Genomic DNA, 7,278 nt, shown 5'->3' with positions numbered 1-7,278 from the left:
GGGAAAGAGGATACAAATACAGCTGTTTAATTCAGTGAGTATCATTTTTTTTCCAAAGAAAAGATGTAGTAAACATTCTTTGCATCTTACACAAGTGTTAGGAGCGGTTAAATATTTTTGATGGAAACTTTTATACAATTTCATTTTCCTTCAGGATGTTGCGGCTATTATGGGTATTACGATAGTACCCAGGTGCTTCGATCATAGATCCAGGACCCGGTTTTGCTGGACAGTGTCCACACACAACAAAATGATACTTACTGTCAACAACTAAGTAGAAAATGTGACCATAATTTTTTTTTTAAGTTTTATGTAGCTGTAGATAAGTGGAGCAGTAAGCTTAACTTTCTTTAACCTAGGGTTTTAAACATACGGACTGTGGGCTGAATCTGGCCTATGGAACTCATCACCCAGTCCCTGGTGCTGGCCCTGGGTCCAAGTTTACCCAGATGGCATGTGTTGGACCAGCCCCATGTGGGGCCCACTCCAGGATCCACACACAGTGTCTGCCCCAGCTGCTCTGGGGTATGCACCACCTGTGACAGCTGGTCTGCAACCTGTGCTGCATGCAGACTGCACTCCTGCTTTAACCTGTTACATACCAAGATTAGGACCCTATAATTCTGAAGGTAATTGTTTTTGCATTTGCAACCAAAACAAGTTTGTTCTCGTATTTTCAATTATGAATAAAATGTCCCTCCCTGAACTAGACATGCCAAAAAGTGTCTCTGATTTGCTACAACTTAAGTAACAAAAATCAATTTAAGTTTAACTTTAGGAACTTGGAGCCAGCCTTCTAAGTGGGGAAGTGATGAGCATAGTCACACCTCTTTTCCCTTAGTTTAAGATACTAGCTGACTCTACCTATAAAGCCTGTTGATTGAGTAAAAACAGTTTTCTTACAATGGGAAGTGTGTACATAGTTCATTCTTCTCCTTTCAAAGATGAATTAATCATAACAGTGCAATGTGCCTATACATGTGGGAGAAAAACTAAAGCCTCCACCAATGTTTGCCAACCATTTCAACATTATGGGGGAGTGGATAATTTTTTAGTAACCAATAACCTGAACAGGTGTTTGCACCACTGACCAGCAGATGGTGCTTAGGAGTGGTTAAAGCACAATTAACCCTTAAATAGAATGTGAAATACAAACACAGACAACTGGGTGTACTAAAATCAAAGTCTAATCTTAGTAGTACAACAAGTATTAGCAGTTTCTATATTCAGAGAGAGAGAAACTCTTAGTACAATGATCTCATCCAATCCCAGATGTTACTTTGCTTCACAGAAAAGATGGCCACTCAGTTCCTGAAGCAAAGGGTGTGTCATTGGCTGGGTCTTCTTTATCACCCTTCATTAGCATATCCAATCATTTCATCCTTCTGATTAGTACTAAATTCAGTTAATTTGAGCTAGTAATAAAACTATTACTGTCATGTTACAAAAACTTCTCCCAGTGATAGAACAAGGAAAAAAACGTGAGCAAACTCAAGGCCATAAGCTGCTTGCAAGAAACAAGGCCGGCTGATACTGGAAACACCAGCAAAATGAAAAGTTCAGATAACAATGAGGCTATACAGAACTTTAGGATGAATATAAATGAAAACTTTAAACAATACTATAATTTACTACTCTATAAAACAGGTATAACTTCAAAGCATAAAATATGACAAGCTACCCTAACAGCCCCCACCTATGCCATCACTGTATTGAAGTCACTCTGGTAATGAAACTCGCCCCTGCTGCTCAAGGCATCTATGGGTTGCAGCCATCAGCTGAGCTCTTCACACAGCGAGTGATCAAATCACCCCAGGCTTACCGGACATCCTGCTTATTAAAGGAGCTTGTCATAATATAATCCTTGCAGCTGCTGAACTTGATGGCGTTGTAGTCTAAAATATAGCCGTTTTATTTTCCAACACAATAAAATCATGAACACAAGCAATATAATTTGCACAAAAAGCAAAATGACAATAGGATGTAATATTAGATTAAAAAATCCCAAACAGTTGGACTCCATCCAATCAAAGTTTCCCACCAAGAATGCTGTCCAGCATTCCGGACCTTTTCTAGTACTGTCAGTACTTTTTTTTTTTCTTTTCGTATTTGATTTGAACAATTTTTGTTATTGTATTTTGTAATAGATTGGAATACAGTGTGTAGATCAGGGGGAGAAACAACTTGCTGTAAAAGTGGCAAATCTAATCCCATCTGCACTGGAGTTATATCCTGATATAGCCATGGTTTAGCTTGGATAGACTGAACAGTCCACCAGGGCACAAAATCCATAAAATCACAACCACTAACTGATGAAACATTACAAAAACATTGATTGACAGAAAACAAATATAAAATTTTTGGTTAATCAAGGTACATTATTAACAACTTTAATAACATTAATAGTGGTACCTAAATACCAAACAAACAAAATGAAACAGACAAAACAATTGCTGTAGCAGCTGGGCCATGGTTGAGATCGGGGTCACCAGAGATTTCGCTCTCACAACACCTGGGCCTCTGGGTCCATTCACCACCTTCACCATTGGATCAAATTTTCACACTGGTTTCTGCAAAAGAAAATAAACTTGTTGAGGGAAATTCCTTGCAGTAAGATATTATTCATATTTACAGTGCTGACATGTACAGAGGCAATATGCACAGCACCGAAAATTTTGGAGCGTCTTTTATAAGTCTCCTATGATTTTTTTTTCCCATGTTACTGGAAAAACAAATTACTTTCCAAGGTTTTAACTGTGATATGTGAAATCATTTTCTCCATAGGCTATTTCCTCTCATTTTTCCTGGTAATTCAACTAGGTAAACAGTTAGACTTGCCTTGTCCATTGCATGTGCAGGTCCCTTCCATTTAACATCCAGTCTGTGCTATTTATCTTCCCATTTTTGGTACATTACCTGGTCACCTGTGTTCCATTCTGTCAGATCTTTGTTAGGCCTGAATCTCTTGTCCATTTTTTTTACTTTTAGGCCTAATTTTTGGGTCACCCTGGCATGTATATATTATTGGTGTGTTGTATTAAAGCTTGTACCCATTGATCTGTTACAACTCGAGGGACTAGGTCATCAGGTAAGTCTGTATTGATCCACCACTGCTGTGGCAGTTGCATTTGTCTGCCTGTCATGACCAAAAAGGGTGCAAACCCATGAGCTGCTGGAGCTGCTTGAAGTGCCATCAAAAATACTGGTAGCTTTTCATTTACCATTTTAACAACTCCTTTAATGTTCTGTCGGTTCTTTCTACTTGACCTGAGCTCTGAGGGTGCCCAGCACTATGAAACCTCTGTTTAATTCCTAGTGTAGAACATAGTTCTTTCATAACTTCTGCAACAAAATGAGGTCCCTGATCCCAATTTATTTCTTTGTCAGGGGAGGGCAATTATTTTGGGCAGAAGGCCACTTACTGAGTTTTGGCAAGCCATCAAGGGCTGCATGACAGGCAGCCCAGGGCAGATTAATATTAATTTTTTAGGGGCCCCACAGGCTGCAAAAAATGGCTGGGCGGGCCACATCCAGCCCGCCGGCCACATTTTGCCCACCCCTGCTTTAGATACTCTCCACTGTGAAAACACAATGTTAAACAATTGCTTTGCAATTATGTTAGCAGTCTTACATCTAGTTGGAATGGCTTCAATCCATTTTGCAAAAGGAACTATTACTACTAAGCAATACCTGTTTCCATTCTTAGTAGTAGGCAGGGGTCTGATGTAATTCACCTGTGTTCTTGACCAAGGCCCATTAATTCTCTGACGCCTCAGCCATATTTTTCTTTTTACTAGAATCAGCGTTGACCATAACTCAGGGCAAACAATTATTTACCCATTGCTTGATATCTTGCCTTACAGAGGGCCACCATTCTGTTTGAGAGACTATCTCCATGGTCATTTTCTACCCTAGGTATCCTTTCTCATGTACAAACTGTATTAATTTATCTCTGACTTCTTGTGGAACTACCCACTGTCTAGCCTGAGTAGCTGGGTCAATTCTCCAAATCATGCCTTCCAGTTGTATCACATTATTTCTGCCTAGAAGGCTTTTCAAGTCTTTGTCATTTTCCTGCAGTTGTTTTAAATCACCTAGGCTCACCCCATCTGATTTTCTTTGAGCTTACTGAGTAAGCACTGCCCGCTGCTGGCATTGCTTTCCCTTTCTAGCTGCTTCTTTTGCCAGTGCATCTGCCCGATTATTCCAGAATTCTTCTTTACTCTTTGTCTTCTGATAGCCTCTGACATGCTGGACTGCAGTCTTTACTGATATATTAACAATAAGCTGATACACCTGTTCTCATAAAGCTGAAGGAGCCACTAATTTTCCTTCTCCCATATACATCTGGTTCTTTGCCCCGATGGGCAACCATGTGGTCAGTGCCCTACAAGTCCAATCTGAATCTGTAAAAATAGCCACATTTTGTTCTAATGGCTCAACCTCAAGCATGGCCTTAATAGCCTGCACCTCTGCTGCTTGTGCAGAATGAGGAGTTTGTTGCTGAAACACTTCCTCATCTTGCACCCTAATTGCTGCACACCCAGTGTATGGTTTTCCCTCTATGTAGTAACTTGATTCATCCACAAACCAAATGCTCCAGTTTTCTGATTCTACCTCTTCTAAAGTTAAGCCTGTTTGAACTGTCCATTTTAGCCTTTGATACTCTGGCAAAGGGCATTCATGCTCTTCCCCTTGTACCACTAACCCATATGCTACAGTTGATATTGTCTGCTGTCGTTCAAAACCAACATCACGATTCATAAGAGCTAGAGTCCACTGAGCCAATCTGGGACTTGAAACATGTCCTTCTTTAATTTTCCCAGGTATAATATACTTTAGAGGGGAATAGGCTGTTTGGACTATTACCCCTTCTACAATGTATTCCCACTTTCTCAATGCCCAAATTAATGCCAAACACTCCTTTTTACATGGATTAAAGTTCTGTTCAGGTCCTGCAAGAGTTCTTGAGGCATAACCCACTGGTCTTTGATCTTTTCCTTTCCCCTGCAGTAGGGTAGCACCAATAGCGCTCTCGGTAGTTGCCAGCTGCAAAGCAAAGGGTTTTGTCTCATCTGGGTAAGCCAATGCAGGAGCTTATACCAGATCCCTTTTTAACTGAATTAAAGCTGCTTGTTGCTCTGGGCCCCATTCCCACTGTCGCCCTTTTTTTAGTAACTTAACAAGAGGTTGACTTTTCCCAGCAAACATGGAAATAAAGTCCCATGAGAAATGTAATGTTCCCAACAATGCCTGCAGTGATGGTAAGTCTGTTGGAGCTGGCAATTTGCCTATCAGCTCTACTCACTGCCTCTCTGGAGTTCTCCCATTCTGTCCCAACATGACTTCTAGGTACTTCACCTCCTTGACTACCAACTGCGCCTTAGCTCTATTAACCTTGAATCCTGTTTTCTCAATCACGGGCACACTTCCCTTGTCACTTTTGCTACTTGCCCTTTACACCTCCATGTATCAGTATGTCATCTACATATGACAACACACAACTTTGACTATCTGGAGAAAGTTTGTTCCCTATCCTTACCACATGTGCATGGCATATCGCTGGGGCATTGTGAAATCCTTTTTTCTTTTTTTGTAACTACATTGCCAGACTTTTGCGTACAGGTTTCCCTCACCAACCACAGGAGTTAGGTTCCAGAAAGTTCCTGTGGTTGGCAAAACTGCAGTTGGTAAAACTAAAGGCGTATGGAAAAAATGGGGTTAGGGACTTGAATATTGTACAGTATAGTGTATAAAAATCATTTCTATTGACCTTTCAGACACAGGGTGGTCAACCAGGTGTAGGTGTACCCCTAGGGGTACTTAGAGGGTACGTGCTGGCAGGCAAGGACGGAGCGCCCAGGGCAAGGTGGCAGTGTCCCCCCCAGTGCATTTACCTCTTACCTGGGGGATGGGGAGGGGAGGAAAGCAGGTCTGCTGTTCCTTGCTTCCCTACCCTGCAAACTGGAATGGCAGGGAGCAGAGAAGCCACACAGGGATCTCGCCCGCTGCTGCTCACCCTGCATTACCCTGGCAACGCACCTCCTGCACACAGGGCTGCACTGAGGGCAGCAGCATGGGGCTGTGCCCCTCAAACCAGCAGCAGGCACAGGAGGCAGGTTGCTGGGGCAGCGTGGGGTGAGCAGCAGTGAGTGAGTGTTGATGGACAGACAAAGCAAAACAGTACTACCTTTGGTAGAAGTGCAGCTCCATGCCCACCAGTGAGCTCTCTGCCAGGTCTTGTGTGCCCATCACCCTCTCCCCAGGCCCTCAGTCATGTGGTGCTGCTGCTGCTGCTGCATCCTACTGCTAGTGCTTGCCTGTGACAGTTGCTTGTCTCAAAGGTAAGCAGGGCTGCATGGTCCCTTGGGCTGTTTGAGACTGCTGCCCAGGGCCTGACATACATTACATTTACACTACGTAAAATATGTATCAGTAAAAATGTGTGGATGTTGATTTAAAAACAAATGAACAACTTTCCTAGATCTACAACCCTGCTCCCCTTCCCTAGCTCCTGCAGCCCAGTCTGAAGAGGTGGATCTGTGGTTTTTCTGAAAAGAGGAAAAGCAGCCCAGAGGCTGTGAAATGGGAGCCAGACTAGGAGCAGCTAGCAGACGGCAAAAGTGACATAAAGTGCTCTGGAGTGAAGAACATTGAGCCCCTCGGTCAGCTGACTCCTGCAGCTGCCTGACGGGAAAGGCAGCAGGCGCTGTACTGTGGAAGGAGAGTGAAAACAGTAGGCTTTAGGACAGCTTCCCGGCTTGCTACAGGAGAAAAGGGGCATGTAGTATATGAAAAACCATGGTGTTTGCTTACTATGGAGGGGAGATGTATGCACACACCTCAAAATGGGAAACTAGGCATAATACCGGTTATGAAGCAGCTGTACAAGTGCCATTGCTTATGGCATCATATCTACATGGCCCATGCTTGTTGCTGGCATGTGGTCATTGCAGTGTACCGCGTGTGTACACACAAGTGCGTGTGTACACACAAGTGCGCGCGCACACACACACACGTGTGTGTATACACTCTCAGGTATATGCCAGAGCGAGCGCGTGAGCATGTCTGTGTGGCGCCGCATGCCAGCCGCAAGCGGGGCCATGAGGGTGGTTGGAGCAGTGGTTCAGTCTTCACAGACTCAGCCCCCTCTTCGCAAAACGTCAGCTTTTAATTTGCACTTGCTGATTTGGATTGCGGAGCAGGCCCCGAGCCGTTCTCACCCTGCCCGGCCCTCAAGCCGGGCCCGGCTGCGTTCCGCGCTACGGGTGCCCAGTG

Source organism: Alligator sinensis, unplaced genomic scaffold (assembly GCF_000455745.1).
Source record: "Alligator sinensis unplaced genomic scaffold, ASM45574v1 scaffold418_2, whole genome shotgun sequence".
Classification (NCBI taxonomy): Eukaryota; Metazoa; Chordata; order Crocodylia; family Alligatoridae; genus Alligator; species Alligator sinensis.
The sequence above is the reverse complement of the archived record's forward strand: the minus strand, read 5'-3'. Positions refer to the sequence as shown.